At 41.7% G+C, this 22309-nt stretch overlaps 1 long non-coding RNA gene across 1 annotated transcript in view; it reads right to left on the reverse strand.

Annotated features, from left to right (window-relative positions):
• LOC113459224 (uncharacterized) overlaps positions 1 to 22309 on the reverse strand; it is a 310290-nt gene that overhangs the window by 18031 nt on the left and 269950 nt on the right. The window contains exon 21 of the long non-coding RNA XR_012580874.1: positions 6406 to 6560. This is a non-coding gene — a long non-coding RNA (uncharacterized LOC113459224). The remainder of the gene's footprint in view (positions 1 to 6405; positions 6561 to 22309) is intronic.

Below are 22309 nucleotides of genomic sequence, written 5' to 3' on the forward strand. Positions count from 1 at the left end.
ATCTGTTCAGAAAAATTTCAAGAGCAGGAAAAAACCTAACTACTTTTATCTGATATATTACATGTTCAGTTGCACCTCAGTGCTTTTTAAAACTGCTTAAGCAGATATTTTATGAACAGGAGTAAAAACTATAATAAAAAGTTTTCTTCTTCATTCCTTTGTGATTAGACATGTATGTGGCCTCTAGGTCTCTTGGTTACAATGAGCTGAGTGTGTATGACTTTTGCCTCCTTTCTTCTTTGGCTCCGTATTTTTCCACACATTTGCAGGAATTAAATAGCTTGGAGACCTCTCCCTCAGCCAGCTTTGCTGAGGCTCTACGAGAGGTTCAAGACTGAGTGGAGCCTCAGGGAACATACCTGTAGAATCCATATTTCCAAGGAGCTCTGGCTGTGGCCTTGCAGAAGCTGTTCTGCTAAGGGCACAGGGCCAGCCCCAGTGCCAGGCACAGTTCTGCTCCTATAGCTGTAGGATGTCAAGCACAGCTATCATTTCTTACAGCAAAGCTGCTATCAGCAGCATCCCTCTTCACCACAGGACAAGTGAGAGGGAGCAGAGATGCAGAGAAGGACGGTAGCTTATGCCTCTTAGGGAACAACACCCAAAATGTGCTTTTGGGTAGCACAAAGGGCAAAAGCCCTTCTGCAAAGCAGCTGCTCTGCAGAGAAGTCTCTGAGCACCCATTCCTTGGCACTTACCACTTCCATGGACAGCCAGTTCAGCTTCCTAGACTGCAAATTCCAGGGTCAGAGAGAATACAAAGTCCTGAAGGGTGGCTGACGCTGTATTATTTAAACTCTTGACAAACAAGAGCCAGATTCTCAGCTACTGTAAACTGAGAACTCACTCACTGAACTCACTCAAGGCAGGTAAACTTAAACCAGCTGAGGATGGTTTAACCAATACAACTTCTGAGTGCATTTACTCAATAGTGAAAAAGAGGGAGAAATGTGCTTGGTTCTTGGGGCATATCTGGTTTGTTTTCCTGGGTTTTGTGTTAGCTTTTCTTGGAGTTTTTCTTTTAGGAAAGAGGAGTGAAGTGAGAGGAATTGTGTTTGGCCTGCTTGGGAGTTGCAGAGCTGAAGCTGGGAAGCAATGCAAAAGAGCACTTTAATAAGTAGGGAGTGCCAAATGAAATGCTGGTTTTTCTACTGTGGATGAAGAAAGCTAAATACAATATTCACGTTACCTCAGTTTCTTCCATTGCTCCAGACAAAACCATTGCCAAGACAAAATAACCCCTCTGCTATTGCATAAACTCTTCATGTGCAGTTATTTGTACTAGCCAAACAGAAAGAAATTAATCCCATTTTGAGTGCTGAATATGTGGCCAGAGATTTCATTATATTGTTACCATTTGGGACAAATATGCAGGAAGAAAAGAACTACTCTGCTGGGTTTCAAACTGAAATGTACATTTAAAATTTAGTTTGTGACTTTCCAGTGCCATTGTGAGTTTTTTTTCCCTGATGTTTCACCCTGGAGGCATCATGATGTGAGTTCAGCAGGCAAGATGCTGCCATGACTTATACCCCATCAGATCAAAGGCATTGCATGGAGTGCCAGGGATGGATATGATTCCTTGGACTAATTCTATTATTATAACTCCACTGACTTCAGGGCGTTACACCAATGATGAATTTGGCTCATCACCCGGCAAATGAAGCTTAGCATCTTTTGTTCCAAATCTTCCTTTCTATGCACCTCCTCTGCTACCACCTGCTATTACTCTTTGGGTATGTTTACACCACATATTGCAAACAGCCATGAACAAGCTCTGCCCACGCTCCAATCTGACAGAAGCCATGTGATTGCACTGGCACCAAGCCTGAGCTAATAATCCCTCATGAGAAGGATTTTTTTCAGTGAATAGCACGAGCACGATGAGTGTACATCTATCCATACAGTATCAACATGCCCAAAGACTAATCTATGCTGGAAATCTCTTTACAGGTCTGGAATCTTCTCTTTCCCTCTTTCTTTTTCCCATGTCCTACAAAGAGATCTTGCACTCATAATCCCCACAGTCAGAAAAATGCTTCTGAGTGCTACAGAGAATTGCTGCCTTCACTTGTTGGTGCAGGGCCCTGCTAGGACAGCTCAGTCCTAGATACTAAGCTTTCTTCTCTACCAGTTTAAACAGGTTTTTCACCCAAAGAGCTGACAAAATCATACCACATCTGCCTCCATTTCTTTCTACTGCTGCATTACTTTCCTTTGCCTTCTGCACCAACATCACTAAGGATTGTTGATGGTGCCCCTCCTGCATATGGCTCATCCTCCTCTTTGCAGCAATACCTATTGAATTTCCTGGGTTCATCTTTTGTTTTCCAAGACCTGGGAGAGCATTCCTTGGGATCTCACTGCTCCACCATATCCCTGCCTTGCACTGTTGTGAGGATAACCCTGTAAACACCATGACTGGGCCTCCACAGTTGGAAGGGAACAGCCAGACCCAAGGCCTCGTGGTGTCTGTGAGGAAGTATCACATAATTTTCATCTCTTGAAACTCATTTCCTCTGAGGTAGGGAGCAGCTGGATGCTACATATTTTCAAAAAATAAATCTGCCTAAATTTTTCACTTTACTTTTGTTATCAGTTTAAATGAACGACCACAGACCAAGAAATTTCAAGTCATTATCCCCACTCCTTGATGGTTTCCTACACAACATTCAGTCACACTCTCCTGACTCAGACACTTTGGATTGCTTTGCAGGTACACAGAAGCAGAATGACAGAACTCTCATGGTTTCACCACCTTATAAACTCAGGCTCTGCATGTACATTCCCATTTCTCTGCATTGCTCAGTAATATGAAATTCTTTCCTTTATCCCAAGTACAGGATGGAACCAGGAAACAGTTCCAGGCCAAGAGGCACTTATTTTTAAATCAATGATTTGCATTATTTTTTGCACTAATGGAAGCCAAAAGAGAAGCCACCACTGATTTTCCATAAGCTTTACATTCACTGATAGCTCTACAAAAATTTGGCCGGTAAAGAAAAGATCCCAAATGAAACAGAACCAGAAAAAGAATGTGGCTCAAGAAAGAAGAGCCAAGTGTGTAGAAGCATATCAAGAAGATAGAAATAAGATAAATATTTTTCTTTCCTCAAATCCAACAATGAAAATATTCTGAAAATTAAGATATTTTTGGCATATTCATGGCCACATTTACTGTTCTTTCAACATCTTTGTCAATATGAAAATGTTTTAAGTCCAGAGGATACAGTATCACTCCATCTTTTTTCAAATCTGAGACTGCTAATAAAAGACCTTGTAAAAGTTATGTGGAGTTTGTATTGGCAAAGGATTAGAGAGATACCTTTCCAGAGCTTAGCAGTAGCTCATGAATTGTCCATCGATGCAGGCAAAGGGAGCCAGAGAATCCAAATATCACTCCACACTCTACAACCTGCATTTTTTCCCATGGGCTGCTGTTTCCAGTGAACAGCTCCACTTCTCAGTGATGAAGAAAAATGATTTAAAAGCCACTTGATCTGTGTTGTCTCCATTCAAAAAGAATCTAACCTGATTTATTGTTCCTCAAATGGCTGAAACACTACTTTGCTTAATGTCATTAAAAACCTGATATCGGCACCCAGCCCTAATAAAAGCATCAGGAACATGGTAGTAACCTACCCAGAAAAGCAAAATGAAGCTGTCATTTTTCAATATAATTAAACCTGGTTTCAAAAATCCAAAGGTCTGTAATATGAATTACACTAATTACTTCTTGTGGTTTAAACATTGATTCCAATGTTAAATTTAATGGACTTAATGGATGTTGCTTTTCCCATCAGACTGGTGGCCGATGTTTGTCTTGTTTCTTGACCACTTATAGATTTCTGCTGACCCTTTAAACATATTACAATCGGCAGCCTGCTCATTCTTCGTGCATGAGAGTGCTGCTATTACTTTCCACGGATAATCCCAGCTTCCATGTAACCTGTCTCTCGGAGTTATTTTTGGCAGCCAAAAGCATACATACCCCAGGAAATAGAAAAAGAGATCATTGGACTAAATTTTCAGAAATGTGCAAGCAATTAATTTTGCCTGGGCAGTATGTGAAATCCAAACAAACATTAGGAAATAGCAAAACGTGCAGAAATTCACAGAGCTGAAGTGCTGCTGTTTGCCGCACACCAGTCCCTTCCCTGCATTTCTCCATTGCTGAGCAGAGTCAAAACAGAGAAGCAGGGATGCTGAACCTAGTCCTGAACTCCAACTGGTGTTGGAATCAGAAGCTGCTGGAATCTATGGAAAAAAACTTTGGAACCTGGTTCCCTCTTGAACTTTCTTCTTACCCGGAAAACACCAAAAGGAGTGCTCGGGTTGAACAAATAAGAAATACATTACAAATAATAAACTCTGGGCTTTCTGTTGACATAATAACAGAACCCCCACAGATTTCAAGGGGAGTCAGATGAGATACATTTCGTGTGTGATCAATGGCAGAAAAGGACCAGCTCTGGTTTTGGGCTCACACCCAAGAGACATTACCCTGAGAGAGTAATGTTCAATGCTTTGATTCTCTTCAGGGGTTGGAATTAATCAATGTTATGTCCAGGCAAGATGATGTGGCTTGTTCTACTGTTGAAAACACAAACAAAGTCTGAGTTCTCAGATCACAGAGTGTGCCTTCATATGAATTTTTAAGGTTCCACTTGGAAGAGAAGGACTAATCCTGAAGATCCAGGTGAAAATAATGAGGAATACTGAATTCTTCATATGCTGGGAAACAAAGCCATTTTCAAATAAGTCCATAAAGAAAGAACTTAGGAGAGGATTTTCAAAGTACCTAGTGTTGAAAATCTTGTTTTCCTAATACATCACAGCTGCTGAAGGCATCCTAGGCTAAGGTTGAAACAACAGCAGAATGCCTGTTTTCCCACCAAACTGTTTTTACATCTGTTTTCCACAGACAAGGGAACATTGATACCCAAAAGGAATCAGTACTTTGAGATATTTGCACCATTTCTTCTTCTGCAGCAGAAACTCTAGATGCTGCATGAGAGGTAGTTGGTAACAATGGAAGAGAAGTCCACAAATATCTATAAATTCATTCTATCAGGACACCTACAGCTGCAGTAAAGTCAAGTAGAAGAATTTGCTACAACCAAAGAACTGCCATTTGTGTCTCAGGACAACAAAATTACTACACACTTATCTATGGCAGTCTTGTTACAGTGGTGATGCCAGGGGGGAATCATCATTCAGGAAAATGATCTTCCTCTTTCTCTCTGTTTGTGGTACATTCCTGAGCAAAGTTGTGCTGCTGTATTTGTCACTGGCTGTGCCTGAAACTGTAACTGGTCTGACTTTTAAAATAATAACATTAGCACTGAGGAATCCTGCCAGCACCCAAAAGACTATTTCTCTCCATGGCCTAAAACATCTGTGCATAAGTAAAAATATATATATAATCCATATGTGGATTGAAAGATTTGACAGAGTCAAAACACACAGCTCTAGGAAAGCCTTGTGATGTTAAGGGCCAAGCAATCAGCATGTATAAACTTGCATGGTTTCATGACACCAGCGATGCTCTGCTGATTCACATCAGCTCAGGAGTCTGGTCTCATAAGTATGTTTTTCTTCCTGCATGGGAATTCACTCAGCCCAGAATTAAAGAGTATAACATAATCCTTAAAGAAAAGGGAGAGGATTTTTGGAGAGGTAATTTAATTCTTTCAATTTAGGAATTCAAGTCAAATTACAACACACTGAGGATTTCATACGCAAATCCCGCTCAATAGGGAAAACTTTTCTAGATGTTCAGAAAGGCCTTTGGACTGAGCTGCCAGCACTGGCCTCCTGGCCAGGGTCTAATGAGAGGAGACAGAGCATGACCTATTATGTCTCAGAGTTGGACTGGATGGAGACTTCTGGCAGGTGTGTACTGTCATGTGAAGCCCCTATGTAAACTCTGCAGTTTTATGATTGCATAAAACCTTTTTATAGCCAGAAGGTATTTGAGTTCATAACACGTGCCTTTGCAGACTAGATAGTAATGGAATTCTTGATTATTCTATCTCAATATCAAGATGCAAAGATGACAGGTTAACAAATCCTTGTCCTTTCTGAGGTAACTCTGTAAGAAAATAATTAGGCAATGGAAATAGCTGGAGAAAACGGTTCTCCAGTCATCATTACTGGTCACAGCCCAAAGTCAAACATACCCAGCCATCAAAATTCCATTCTGTTTTGACACTGGATGAGGAAGACATGTTGGTCTCATTACTCACTGAACTTTCCTCCTTTCTAGCAAGTATTGGCTCCTGCCACCACGTTGCTTTTCAGAGCTGCTCAGATAATTTTCTAAGCACATAATGCAGTTCCATGGGTTTAACCTTCCTTCTCCCCACCTCAGAGCTACATGTTTTAACCAGCCCATGGACTTGCCTGGAGTCTTTTCTCTGGGAAGACAGCAGCTCCTCATTCCTCATTCCTGGCAGGTCTCCTGCCCAGGGGAGCAGTGCAGGTGCTCATGACCACCTCTTCATGGCTGCATCCAATTTCCACATTGCTTCCTCCCATGCAAACTGCAGACAGGTGCCCTGGAAAAGGGATGCTTGAGCATTCACTTAAGGCCACCCCTGAGGTAAAATACATCCCAATGGAATAATGCTTTGAAAGGACAGACACTTGATGTGCTCCCAGCTAAAGAGTAAGGCGCAGGCAGCTGAGGCTGGCCCAGGAATTGCTGTGGCAGCCCTGCCCTCACCCCTGGAACTACTTGGAGTCAGAGCCCTGCCGCTTTCTCACTTTTGCCTTACTCAAACAAAGTAACTAATACCATGTTTTCTCATCTCCTCGGGCATGAGGGAGGACAGATTCTTTAAAATAATGATTCTAATTCACAGAACTTAAAAATAGGCTCTTAACTCTATATGCTGGCATCTAAATAAAAGCAGCCTGACTTTGAGAGGTGCTAAGCATTTGCACCTCCTAGCAATGTGTACACGAGCTGTTTTAAAGATCTCCAAAGATACAGATTTTCTTCCCTGCCAATACCATTTCTCTCTCCTTCAATATAATTTTATAGGCCATCCATTTTGACATTACATCAAATTAACACTAAAAACACACCTACCACTTTGGATAGAGCTTTTGAGAACTCACTCTTCCCAGCACACAAGGCAGGGTGCCTACTTTGTGTTACAGACAAGTTCACATTTAACTTTGAACATTTGCACGAGTCACGGAGAATTCATTTTGACTTCTGTGTTGTCCTGAACAATGACATTTTCCTGAATCAGGGACAAAGAAAGTCATTGGAAAAGCAGTGACAGCCGAATAGATCATGTTTATGCAGTTTAGCAGGGGCATCTGTTTCTCTAAGTGAAACCCCAAAAGAAAAATAATAACCAAGAAAAAAATTTATTCAGTAAGATTTGAAAAAAAAAATAAAACCAACCAAAACCAGAAAAATTTCTCCTGGCTCCTCCTGACAAATTAGCCTAAGGAGTCAGGAATGCTAAAGAAAAGGGAGAGTGCATTGCTGTGAACTTGTCTGAGCTTTTATATCTCTTCCATTAGGTAATTTTCAAGTAGTGTTGATTTAGCAGTTTCAATTTCATTCAGAAGAGGCTAAACAATGTTAGATGTTCAAGTCTTCCTTTCAGGTTTGCTTTACAATTCACTATTGCTCTTTCTACTCTTAAGCCTGTGCTCCGATATAGAAGCAGTTATATTTTCCTTATTAAAAATGTACAATGTTTCAGAAAATTGAAATAGTTTTCAAAATTGTCTCCCACTGGTAATTCTGCATTTGATTGTCAAAAATGTTAATCTTTTCTCAGGCCTGAAATTATGAGCCAGCTTTATTGGTCAAAGGCCATAATAATTTGAGCTCTTATTTTATAAACTCATTTCTGCCGAGTGATATCCTGATAGGAGCAAGAATAATAAATCACAAACATGTCCCCCAAGATTGCATTGTAAATGTCAAACTAGACAGGAAATTGTAATTAAAGAAAGGAAATTGCTACAAAGAAGCACTTGATTTTAAAATGAGCTAAGCACAGAATTTTCTAAGCATTTAATTATAGACCAATTTCAACTGACTGCTTTGCTTTTGCAGTCATATTTCTTATTATAACTCTTCTACATAATAACCAAATCTCCGTGCTTATGCTGGTCAGGAGCATTACCACATAACACTGCATAAGCACAGGGATTACCAACTTTACAGGAGCCATTTGCACGTTCTAGTGTGATGGACAGCACTATCAGGTTTTTGAATCAGTGACAATCTGATTTTAGCTCCACAACCAAGTGGATATCATTTCATAACAGCGACCGCACCTTTTGGCACCTCACTCTTAAACAAGCAGCAGGACCAGTTCTGAAACACCTGGACTGACAAACGCCTGGATGAGTGAATAATGTGGTCAGGGACAGACTCTGCCACCACAAAAAAGGCTGCTGTGGTTCCTATCAATCCAGACAGGGCCTTCCAGTGCCATCAAGAAAAGGTGCTGTTCACTTCGTCTCCAATGCATATAAGCCAGACAAGAAAGGATTTAGGGAAGAAAACAATATGTTCTAGCAACACTAGTCTAGCAAACCACTTAAATATATGGGTTGTTGTGCACTGAGCAACTCAGGGCAGCTTTTTTGAGCCCTAAATTCTGCTATTGACCGTTTGTTTTTTACTGATCTTCTGTTTCAAGAGAGTTAACAGGCCTTAAAACCCCTTCTTTCCATCTTCTCAGCCAGACCCAGGAGTTAATCCTCATCTTCCCAACCATCTTTTTCTGCTTCTTGTCAGTACCACAGTGGTGTAAGTGGTAGGACTGAAGTGCACAGCTCTCTTTTTCTTTAGCATAGCCTAAAACTATTGGAAGTAAAATATACTATATACCAGCACACTGTATCTTTTTTGATTTGAAAAGACAGATATGCAGAAAAACTTTTCTACAAGACTGAAGCTGGAAAAAATCCTGTTACATTGAATCCTCATTAGGACCTAGCAAAATTCACTGAAAACTTGACACTGCATATTTCCAACTAGTGAGGAATAAATCAAGATGCAGATGGGATCATTTGCACCCATAAGCTCACTGCAATGGAAATATTATGCTGCTGCAGGAGCAAGATGGAATTGGATAAAGCCTAGTCAACTGGCAAATACTTACCAACCACAGAATTTACTTGTTGCCTTGTGAATCAATATAATGACCTAGAATTTAACTACTCAAACATTTAGGAGAGCAAGGTTAATAGAAGCATTCTGATCTTTTACTTTCCTAGGGAATAAAACCCATTAGACTGGATGAAAACAGTGTCACAAGAGAAACAGCATTTTCTTCCAAGTGTGGGTATGTAATTGTGGTGTAATGAAGCCATTATTTGGCACATGGTCTAAAGACCCCTCAAGCAGGTTACATTCTTAAGGATAAAATGCATAGGAACACATTCTGTGTGTCTGATAAAATTGATGTCCTGCTGTCCAGCACAGCTTACTTTCAGATTTCATCAGCAACCAGAAGTCAGTTGGAATGAGAGAAAGAAACTGCTCTTCTCAAAGGGAAAATTATGCTAGTTTGGCTGGAAAGAGGTGTAAAGAAATTGAGTCCATCAAAAATATGTGTCTTGTTAAGAGAACTTACAAAAAAAAAAAATCAGTGTGAAAAAAGCAGTGAATGTTTTGAGGTTGTTTTTGTTGGGAAGAACTATTGAATTCAAACTAAATAAAGATGTTGTGGGTCAAGTAGTGTGCATCATCTGTGGGATAGGATTGTACAAAAAGGAGAAAATGAAGCATCTGTGAATAGATAGGTGCTAAAAAATAGAGCAAAAATAAGAGGAACCAATAAAGGAAGAGTAAGTCATTGTGGGAATCTGTGTGGATGAGGATACAGATGGAGAAGACCAAAAGGTCCCATAAGGAAACAGAACATTTGAAGAAAAGATTCCATGGAGAGGCAGAAAACCCAAAAGGAAGAATGAAACATTTGGTTTAATGAAACAAAAAGAGAAGAGAGGTCCTATCCTTTGGTAAGGTGTGCAGCAAAAAGGCCGAATTTGCCATGGTGCCAGCCAGCAGGGCACATGGAGGGGTCAGCAGGAGTGACAGGCTGTGCCTGACAAACCCACTCTTTGCTGGGGTCAGAACATTGCTCATGTGCTGACTCTTAGTGTTGGCACAACACACTGAACAACAGAGAGTGGATACAGATGCCACAACACTTACTTTTGGGTCAGGGTGAATAAATATGTGTCTATTTCCATTGTGCATGATGTGAAGTGACAGTGACTGCAGAGGAGCTGAGGGAAAGGAGGATGGAGATGATGCTGTGACTGAATAAACAGCACAGAACATAATCATGTCTAATAAAACATGCTCTTACCAGAGCACCTGGAGAATTCTCCTGTTTTACACAGAGTTTTCCTCATTATTTCCTGTTTCTGTTTTCCTTCATGGTTATGGCTTTTCCACAGCAGTGGCATTACTAACACTATGCTTAAATCCTCTCAAGTTAGTCTGAAACCCAGAAGAGAGTGGCAATTTCTGCAAAACCATAAATGGAGCGCCTTAGAATTACTGAATTACTTTGTAGAGCATTTTATTATCAGCAGAGAAAGGCTGCCCTGGCCAAGCTGTAGCCTGTGTTCAACAGGGCTCACACACATTATGGGATTTTAGCAGCATTAGGGTCTGGGTGTTGATGAGATTAGGGCCAACAGTTGGATGTTGATTCAGATAAGGCTTCCTTAGCTAAACCCAGCATTTTTGTCACTTTATCTAATTGCTATTACTTTTTTTCTTATGCATTTCTCATTTCCCCTCTACTTGCATTCATTTTTTAATATCTTCCTGTAGTAAATTCGACCTAAGTCTTCTTTTATACTTTTTTTTTTTTTTCTCCAGGATGTGATTACATGTGCTTAATTCAGGCAATACTGTGAACACAACAATTTCATTGCTTACTAGCAGTGACAGCAGGGCTTAAAACAGGCACCAGCAGTGCTGGGGATGGCAAGCAGAGGAATTTTGGCTGGTGCTGGGGGAGTGATGGCACAGTGACCAAAAAGGGGCTTTTCCAAAGGCAGGAGGTGCTGCTTGCCCACCCTCACCTCTTGTAATCCAGCACCCTATGCAGCCCTGCCACCTGATAAGCATCTTGTCTCTTTGGAAAGCAATATTTCCTGATTACTGGTGAGCTCCTAGTGGCACGGACAAATTTATTTTTGGGGAAAAAGAAATACAGTCTGGCATCCCACTCTTGAAGGGCTACTCACCTCACGCAAGGTTTCCATAACAGTAAGGTCAGGAAAGCAACACATCTCTTTGACAGGAAGATAGCACAATAGATTTTCTGGCTCTATTACACCGTCCCCATGCAATCTGGACATGGCACTTCACCACTCGTTTGCCTCAGTTTCTCATTTATAAAAATGAAGACAGAAATCCTTCTCGCCTGTTCGGGCTCTGAGCTCCTGGGTACAGGCACGGGCTCAAAATGAGGTTTTACAGCACACAGCCTAGCAGGAGCTATGTCTTACTAAAGGCCTTCTTCCATTTTAATACAAACTGGAAACTTGTCTTACTGGAACGCTATTTACATTTGTCACAGCGCTCATTAAGTTGTTAGAAATATCAGGCGACACTATTAGTTACAAAATTTGCAACCAGCACCCTAATAGCAATATCTATCAAAAGGGGGAGATGTTTAAAATGTCTCTCAAGCACTTCAGAAGGAACTCTCTTTCTGCTGCCCACGTGGAGCACTCTCACTCCCCCCCACTGCCAGCGTGCTGGCATGTGCTGGGATCACCACACAAACACATATTTATGTTTCAGCTTAAAAAATTGCCTTTTCTTTATAACCTGCAGTCTTAGGCACTTGCCATCAGGAAAGCATGCTCGCAGGGGAAGGATCCCAAATTACCTGGCAGGTATGGCTAACACAGCCCAGGGAATTATTGGTAGCAGCAGACTGCTGTGAATGTGCAGAACCAAGGCAGAGACACAGTGACATATAAAATGTACACACACACACAAAATGAGGGCATTCAAAAAGCCAGAGCAACAGCAAAGCTTCTTCCAGTGCACAGGGGAGGGAATTGCTTTGTTTATTGCCATCTCTGCCCCTGTGAATCACAGCCCATAGCATTGGAGCAGATGAAAGGCCATGGCTTTAATTCCTCAGCAAAGTCCCAGATCAGAACAGTCAAAATTTCAGACAAAGCAAAAATTCCAACAAATGAAAGTATCTAACTATATCAAAGTAACTTCTTAGGATATAGTCCCAGTGCTTCCTTTCAACCAAACACTGTATATCCCATGAAAGTACCTCAGCCTTATAAAAATGAAACATAATGATCATTTTACGAACATCATGATCAAATCAGCTTGTTGCCACAATTTTTTGAGGCTGCTAAATCTCTATTTTCCATCATGAAGGCTGTAGTGCTCTGTCACTTGTCAAATCGTGTCACGAAAATATTTTAAAACCCATTTTGCCTTTCCTGCACTCCTTTTCTTTCTTAATCAGTAACAGAAAGAATCAAATTGGTGAGCAAGCCCTGGCTTTGTATAATAGTTCCAGTATGTCCCTACCAGTGGTAAAAAAAAAATAAAAAAATAGAGTAAAGTTTTGTGTTAAAGCATCAGTTCAAACCATAGAGAGATAAGACCTGGGATAGACACTTGGGATAGACAGATCCATAGATTTTGTAGACCAAGTGCTGAAATCACGCGGAAGGAAGAACTGTCTCATGAGAGGCTTGTGGGATTTAGATATCAGGAGGAAATTCTTTGCTGTGAGGGTGGTGAGGCACTGGCTCAGACTGCGTTGAGAAGCTGTGGCTGCCCCATCCCTGGCAGTGTCCAAGGCCAGGTGGGATGGGGCTCTGAGCAGCCTGGGACAGTGGAAGGTGTCCCTGCCCATGACAGGGGGTTGGGATGAAATGATGTTTCAGGTCCTTTCAAACCCAAACCATGCTACAATTCCATAATTTATCCAGGATCCCCTGCAGACTCATCAATGCCAACCTAAGTTACTGAATAGCCCTTATTGTTTCCCTTCCATCACTCTTTTCCAGGACATGGCTTTATTCTTCAGTCAAAGTCTCCAGATCTGCAGGTTGGAAAGTCACATCACTGTGGTCAGGGGGACATGGACATAATTATCATCTGGGCCATCACTGAGGGGGGGAAATATGTCACGTGTGTCCCTTTTCTTAGGGAGGTATAGTTGTTTCTGCTGTCCTATTTTGAACATGTCAAGAAATCCAGAGGATCCCAAACCTGTAAGAGAAATCACAGTCAGGATACAGAGAAGCTAGCTAAAGTCTTGAGGGTTCTTTTTCACAAAGCTACTGAGCTCAACTAGACATGAAAAAAAAAATCTTGGAGATGATGCTGCCTACATATGCCATAAGCAGATGTAGAGTTGGATTTTGTCCACATAGCATGAACATTTAAAACTCAGTAGAGGCAGGATATGCAAACAAAGAGAGAAGCTTTGTGTATTCACTCATACATTGACTTATAAAACTCAAGCTGATGGGTCATAAAAATATTTGAAGATGTTTACATGAAAATTTCACTTTGCTTGCAGCAGTTTCAGCAGCATGTTCTCCCAATAGACTGCATTATTAAGACAACCTTTTTTTCACAATGAGCTGTAAAATGACAGTGCCCAATTCTAGAAGATCTAGGCTGGTTACACAGTGTGAGAAGGCTTCATAATCCCTGCTCACTGGTTCTTTCTACATAGAGTAAAGAAAAATTTGGTGGTCTCTGGCCATAGTAGGATGGACAAGCCAGTGTTTCCCACCTATGTGTCCTCACCTTGTGACAGCCAAACAACACAAGAAGAGTCCTTGGTCCTGGCACACCCCTTCTCAGGAGTCCCTGCAAAGCCGCTTCAGCTTCCCAGAAAGGACAGAAGCTGTGCAGCTAAGCACGAACCAAAATGACCATTTGGAGAAAAATCTCAATTCCCCATTTTCTGTTCATTCCAAACATGAATGAAGAATCAGAAATGTGACTCTTCCCTAGGACAGACATTTTTAGAAAACTCCCCTTTGGAGAGCCCCATGGGGAGTGTGTCACACCCCATGTACCCACGAGCTCGTGGGGGTCATGGCAGAGTGTGGGTGGCAGCTCAGCCCTCCTGGGGCCATGGGGAGCTTGGGATGCATGCAACTCCACAACCCCAGCGGAGGGAAGGCAGCCTGGGGAGCTCAGCAAGCCTCCAGACAGCCTTTCAGTGAGCCCAGGAGTTTGCCAGGGGCTGCTCATCCTGTCAGACCTCAGCAAAGTGGGGTGGGCATGTTTGCAGACCAGGGATTGTCCCCCAGACCCAGTCGTTCCTAAGAGACCCCCTCTGCCAGAGCCCTCCTCTGAGAGCCAGGTCCCCAAGGGCCCCACTGAAATCACCATTGTCACATTCTGCACCATGTTCTGAGCTTCTCCTCCTGCTGGGAAAGGGAGCTTTCCTCAGGGGCTCAGTGAGGGCCCAGGAGCTGTGGCTGCTCCCTTGGGCTGTCCTGTCCCGTCTTATGCCACACCAAATGGCCTGGGTTTCACCTGGGCTTCTGCCAAGTTTCCAAACCTTCCCCAAAATGCAGATTCCTCATCTACACAGAAAAATCTCAAATGAAACCTCCAGGATGGCAGCAGCATCCACATCACTAGATACAATCCTGACTATTCCTCCAATTAATGAACTGGGAAAAATTACAGGTAAAATAAAAATGACTGCGTGAAAAAGACCTTGAAAGACATGAAACAGACAATGAGTTTTTTTCTACTTTTTATTTCTCTTTCCCTCCCTTCCCTCACTACAGCTTTATGCATAATTGTTTGGTCAGTTTGTTCTTCCCTGAAACTTTTACTGAAATGGATTAGGTAAACCATGCTCTGAAACAGATTGAAAATGGAAAATATGTAAATATATAGCATATAACTTATAAAACTGTATATATATGTGTGTGGGTGGGTGCTGGAATAAAAAAGCGACTGTTACTTGCTGGTAGAACAACATATCAACAACTGTTGGAGCTGACTTGAAGGTTAAATATTAGGAAGGAATCCAATTTCTCTTGTCTATTCAGCTCAGCGGTGTGTTAGATTGCGGTTGGAGTGTGCTTATGGAGTGTGGGATATGAAGTAGGCTAATCAATCCCTGCTGCTTCATTCTCAGGTTCTTCTTATATCAGGTCCCTGCCCTCAGGCAGCCTTCAGCTTTCCAAAAGCCAATTCCATACAAATAAAAATTGCGACCTGCAGCTAGAGGGTGAAGCTGAGCTTCCCCCTTGTGATTAATCTCTTCTTGGGTGGCTTTCAGGGGAAAAAAAAAAAGAGAAAAAAAGAAAAAAAAAGGAAAGGAGAAAAAAAAAAGGAAAGAGAAAAACCATGCAGCCCTGTGAAAGAGTTTTCCTATTGAATGAGCCCAGTGCTCTGGAGCCAGCTTATCAAATGAAAGAATTCATTTTTTTTAACAGTGCCTCGTGTTGACATTGAGAAAATGAGCTATCAAACACTATGATTAAACTTCAGCTGCCATAATTGTCGTCCGAACAACTGCATGGTGGAACTGAAAAGCATTTTTTTTAACCAGCTCTATATGGTTCACCAGTAATACTCAGTTTAAAAGGTTGTTGCTGCTAGCAAGAGAAACAAGGCTTGAAATTAACTTTTTCCAATCCATAGACAAAATTAAACATAGGTATTTGAGTCACACAAACAACAGGTAAATCAGATGTGCTTTAAATTTCATTTTTAGCCATTTTATCTGCTGAGGGGTAGCTCCAGGGTATTAAAATATCTGAGCATTTTCTTGTTTCACTGCATTTGACTGGGTAGGTCCTGCCTTTTATTTTGAGAAAGGTAGACAGACAGAAAGAAGAGAAGGAAGGGTGCCTTAAATACACAATTTGGGGCAAGAGGGGGTAGATGGAAGGAAATCTAAGGTTTGTGGAATGTTTGCCCTCAAGATTCAATATGAGCAGGGGACAATCTAAACCACAACTGCCCCACGGCGTGCAATTATTGCTCTGCCTCCTTTTGGGCTAGGATTTCAGGACATTCCTTAGCTTGAGGCTTATGGGGATACTGAGTATTTAATAATGTAGTGTATATATATATATATATATAATATATATACTATATATAAAAATATATACTATTATATATATTATGATATATATGTAGTGTTTCATAGAATACTATATAATAGTATACTTCACTAATTCTCAGCAATGTTTTTACATACACCCTCAAGAGACTGGCTCCTCAAGGAGGCTGCAGAAGCCCTTCAGGGAGGGCTGTTAAAGGCAGGTCACCTCAGGAAGGTGACATTGCTGGTGACAAACGGAAATCCTTTACAAAATGAGCTGTTGCGCAATTAAAATATCTGCTTAAATTTGTTTAAAAAAAAATCAAACACTACAGTACAGTGAAGGAAATACAGTATATGAGGGAAATAACGATGGGGAGTATGAGGATATAAATGAAATTTCCTTGCCCCTTTTCCGAGGAGGCTTGGCTCCCGACAGGGGGGTGCGCGGGATGGGGAGCGGGCAGTGAGCCGGGATGGGCTGAGGATGCTGAGGATGCTGCCGGCGGCGGGCAGCAGGAGTTCGCATGCCCACAGCCCTGTAAGCAGCCCTGCCACCGCTAGATGTCCGCCCCGGCCCCGCGGGGACCAGCCCGCTCTCACATCGCCATCGCCATCCTCATCCTCCTCCCAGCGCATTAACACCGCATCATCCTGGGAACAGAGGGGTTTTGGCTTCCCCCCGCTTCCACCCCACTCTACCTACTCAAGCAGGTGTTTCTGCACAGCCAATTATACAACCTGATCTGCTTCCTGAACATATGGGGATAATATTTTGAAATAACAATAACATTTTCGTCATTTTTAGTCTCACACGCTCCGAGCTTTGCTTTATCCCTTTCCAGAGGTAAAACTGGTAACTTGTTGAGGATACTAAGGGGTTGTGGCCCCTGCTTGCAAACTGATTTCAGGATGTGAACAGAGCAGCTGGAGGAGCAGGGAGGTGCAAGAGGACTTAGACATGGGTAAGAGCTGGGAGCTGAGCTGGAGAGATAGGACGAACAGCTTCCAGAAAAACAAAAGACTGGATGCACCAGACTGGATGTTGTTGATGAAAAATAACACAAATCTGCAAAGCTAGGTAATGGAAACAGCTGATAATTAATAATAATGATAATAATAGAATTTTCAGGTGTAAACTTAAGAAAACTGAAGTCACTCAGATCTGTTACTTCCATAACACTTTCAGCAACATTTTATCAACCTAGTTCTGGATTGTTCCCACCTGCTGGACTGCACACACAAAGTTATTATTGTAGGGTTGCTTATGCATGCTGAGCTGCATTCCCATGTTTGCTATTTGCAGGGTCACTCAGACATGCTGTCTGGATCATGACTATTTTCAAGCACCCTGGGCCACTGGAAAGGACTCATTTATCCAAAGCAACAGCAAAGATATTTGTGTCAGAAACAAAGATATGGAAAAGGTACTTGAAGCCAAATTCTGGGCCAAGCTGCAGAAGCACTGGGCAACACATTATTCATTCATCATGAGCTTTGCAATATGAGTTACAAAAAAAAGTTATAATCAATTAAGAAAACAGAGTCTGACACTGCAATACTCTGAGCTTAAGGAAACCAAATAAAAGATCACAGCTTGCTCAAAAAGCTTATTTCAAAATCTCAGTGTAAATAAGAGGTATAAACACACATCCTTTCAGCTAGGTTTTGGGTGAACTGTCAGATCTATTTGCTGCTGTGCAGAAAGCTAAATTACCTTCTAAGATGAGTCTTTCATGAAAGGCCTGCAATCCTCTCTTATCCCTCATTTCCTACATTTGAAATACTTTGATTTAAAGAATCCAGTCTGTTGTTCCTGTAATAAACTTAACAATTGCAAAGAGATGAACCTAATATGGTCACTTTTAGTTGAGGACACAATTTTTATCTTACTCTCAAGGCAATGTTATTGAACACCACTGCAAGTGAATTCCAGGCAGTATTGGAGATGGGGTAAGCATAATGCACCTGCAAGTTGTTTTGGCTTTAGGTTGCTCTTTGACCAGAAAGAAAATGTGAAGTTTGGATTAGCTGGTGAAGAGAAAGGGAACCCTTGGCCCCTCTGCACTTGGGGGCTGTTCCTGAGGACATCAGCCTGCCAGGCTTTTCTCTGGGTGACAGAAGAGCTGGGCTTAGGCTGGCATGCACTGTGCTAAAACAGCAATAAACTGTGAAAAACTGACAAAAGCAGGTCAATTCACAGCTCAGGCTGACACCACTTTTGCAGCCCATATTGGTCGATTACCAATCAAATTTCAGGTACAGGGTTGAGAATGGAAGAAAAAGGCAGCACTGAACACGCCATGATTTGGCAGTCGCGGCTCCCTTGGGAATCTGGGCAGCTCCACCTCCTCTCTGGTTTTGGCAGCCTCACCACTGCAGGTATGTGTGTGACAGCTGCTGGGAGAAAGCCCTGGAGACCCCCAAGAACCAGGTCCCTTACAGACCCCCCATCCAGAGGAGATCCAGGCACAGGTTGTGGGGCTGGGAATGCCAGGACCAGGTTCCTGAGACAACAGGGCTGTGGAGGGCCCTGTGCTCACCGCCTCCCCAGGCACTGGCTGGAATCAGGGCTGTTAAAATATTCCCATGAATGTCAGTGCCTGAGGATATCTCACATGTGGGGTTGCTTTTCCTTGCCACCCTTTCCCACAATCCCAAAGGAAAGCAACCACTCATGCCACATAGCATCTCTGCTTTTAAGCTGGCACATTCACCCACTGATAGTTCTTTCTTCACTGTGTTCAAACTTCAGTTAAATTAATACTTTACAGTAAAAAATAGAGCTAATCATATCATTCCTGCACGAGAATAGCTGTGACTGACAACCTTTCTGAAAACACAAGCCCATGACTCAGTGCACACAACACAATTTGTGAAGGGCAGAATGAAAACTGCCTGGAACACAACGTCAAAGTAGGAGAGGAAAAAATAATACACAGGATAAGATTATGAGAGGCAAAAAACCCTCTTAGCCCCCAAATATCATCTATTCTCCCACTACAGGTTGTTCAACGGAAAGATTCTACATCCTCCCATTCAGATTTAACTGCATTTCTATGCATTTTTACTTTTAATGCAAATATTTTTGCCTCACATTTGCTGTGTTGCCTACAGAGAAATTAGTTGTATTCATAAAGTATCTTTTCTCCTTTTTCATTACTGTCACGGCCCTAAGAGCTCCTCTTTCTCAAAAGTGGGCCTTGGCATTCAGGAGCAGCCCTGGATCTCTAAGCCTAGTCTGAGTATTGCAGGGTTAACATCACATAAATCCTTTCACAAATGTATTTTCTGAAACATGCCACACAATATGGCTGCTGCTATAAAGTAATAACAAATAAATACAAGGAGTCTTTTGCCTTTTTAAGGGAAAAATATAACAAAAGTTAAACAAGTCCCCTCAATTAAACAATGAGTAAAACCCATAGCAACTTCTTTCACCCAAGCCCAAAGCAACATCCAGAAAAGTAGCTTACTTAATTCAAGGGACAAGATTTACTTTTCCTTCCTTCCCTCCCTGACTCATGCAACCAACTCGTCATCAAACCTCTTCCTTTCTGAATTTGTTTGGGAATGGTTGTGGGAAGTAAACCTTTCCATTGCTTAACCTGATTTCTGTACCAAGTATCTGCACTGGGAGCAACAGTTGTGAAAAAACAGAGTTAACCTGTTTCCCACCAAGCTTTCAGTGGTGCTTATGCTGATGTTTCTACCAAAATATCAAGCAAAACTCATCTCAGCTCACAAAGAAAAGAGATAATTAGCACATATTTTCTTCTATTCCTTTCAGAAAAGTTGAAGCAGATGGAGTCACCATCCCTATGAGGGAGTCCAAGGTCTGGGAGATACCTCAAACAAAATAGATGGAAAGTTCTCAGAAGGACAACTGAGGCTGCTTGCTGCCACCAGAGACCTCTGGAGCTCCAGAAGGTAGGCACAGAGTGAAAAGCCAACAGGTGAATCCTTCCAGAGAAAGCAGAGATATGGATGGAGACATGGAGAGCCAGACATACAATTTGTTCAATGATATTTACTCTCCAAGTTCCAGGAATGAATTGTGATTACAAATAGTCCTTTCAATGCTACTTGGCAGGTACAAATGTAAGGTGAGTCTGTTTTTATCTCATAGCTGAACAAATAGCTGAACCAGAAAAAAGTACTAAAGACAAGTGCTCTGAGAGTGTTATTGCATCTATACTGGGTTTTACAGAATTCCACCTGGTTACATGAGCTGTGTGTAGATGTGCTTGTCCAAGGAGTTTTCCATGGTCAAGAGCTTATTAGGTTTTCATTATAATTGCAGCTGGTAGCATTGCCAACTACTGATGCTGCCTGTCATTTCCCAGCAATTCCAGTTGCTTTAAATTTTGCCAAATATTATTATTATGAATAAATTATTGCCAAAATTTTCCAGTTCAGTTCAGTAATTTGTATCCTGGATATGTGGCACTGTGGTGAAACTGTCACCAAACCCAGGAGTCCCTTCCAGGGACAAAATCAAAGGTAAATACACTGCTTGGCCTTTGTTCAATACATGTACACACTTCTCCCCCCAGTTTTATTTCTGTTTGGTTTCTACCACACAAGTGCAGCGTTACACTCTTTCCACTACAGAAATTTTGCAATTTAGCAGAAGGGGGAGAGGAGGGGATGTCCCACTGCTGAGACGTGGGCCTTGCTGCCCACTGAAGGGGATTAGCTATTGATCTGCTCCTTATCAATTCTCCCCACACTGGAAGGAGTCTGCACCTTATCTTTCCAGCTGGACTGGATTCCCTCTCATTTGATCACTGGAGGGAAACCTAGGCATGGCCAAGGGGTGGGACAAGAACATCTGGTCCTGGTTAGCTGGGGACTGTGCAGTAAGGCACATCCCAACAGGAGCAGGGCGTCAGGGCCCTTAGCAAGCTGTTCATCACCCAGATTCACTAAGCTGGGTTAATTGACACAAATTACAACCTGGTAAAAGATCCTCCTGATTGGTTGTGCTATTAGGTAGGAGCAATCCCTTAGTTTTGCAAAAATGTTCTGCAGTTCTTATGTGTTCAACTTCATTTTCAAGGGGAGAGGATAAAAATAGACAGTCTGCTAAAACAGATTTTATAATGAACTATTATTCTATAAAGTAATTGGAGAGATTATTAGAGACAATGATTACTTTGCAATTCTATCTAGAGAAATTATTATCAAGGCCTGTCAGCCTGCTTGATGGGGCTGCATTTATCCCCTTTTTTGGGTACCATCCACTATAATGGCTCTTTCAAGTCCAGAGGAAGGTAGGCAGAGTGTGACTTGTTAGCCACAAAACTCTGCCTACCTTTCTAATTTGGTGCAAATTGACATAGCTCCAGTGATGCAAAGTTTCAGGAACATTCAAAACAGTGCCAGCTCCTGTCCCTTCATCCCAATAGGGCTGTGCTTACATCCACTGAAGATGTGGAGATTTACTTTAGGACATGCATGAAACATAATTTCCTCTAAATAGTTCCCTTTCACTTTGGGAATTTGAAAAAAAAATGTATCCAAAACACGCAAAAGGGAAAAGAAAACAAAAGGGGTGAAGAAAAATTACTTAGTTCAGTGATATTAGACATAGTGATAAAAGAAAACTTCAAAAATGCTACAGTGGAATTTATAAATAGATAAATCAAAGGCAAATACAGTGACTAAGGTACAGTTAACACAGTAATCTGAAATTTCCTGGAGACTTAATGAGTTTGGAGCCACTAACACTGCACCAAGCCACTAACACTGCACCAAGCACAGAATCAGAACTGACACAGAGCTCAAAATCATTTGAATTATTTCTTTCACTTATGTTAGCTAGAAAAACAGTAAACAGTCAATGGCAAATCAGAAGTACAGTCAGGCAACATCAATGGGGAGCAGCCAAGGCTGGGCCATACAGTACACTGAGAAGAGAGCTTGACCTTTGGAATTGAAATATAGGCATTTTAAGCTCCAGTGGAATGTATCAAAGTGGCCTTTTTCAACTTAAATGCATAAAAGGTCAAGGGGAGGTCACATTTGGCTTTGGGTTCATCAGCACAGAGCATATCCCAGTTCTTTCTTTATTCATTCTCATTTTTTAAAAAGGGTTTTCAAACCTCTCTGGCATGGCATAAATATTCATTCTCCAGGGCCAGATTTTCAGTTGGTGTAAAGCAGGATAACCACATTGAAATAACGAACCTCTGCCAATTTATACCCTCTCAGAATCTGGCCATCCT

The sequence above is a fragment of the Zonotrichia albicollis genome, chromosome 6 (assembly GCF_047830755.1).
Source record: "Zonotrichia albicollis isolate bZonAlb1 chromosome 6, bZonAlb1.hap1, whole genome shotgun sequence".
Lineage (NCBI taxonomy): Eukaryota > Metazoa > Chordata > Aves > Passeriformes > Passerellidae > Zonotrichia > Zonotrichia albicollis.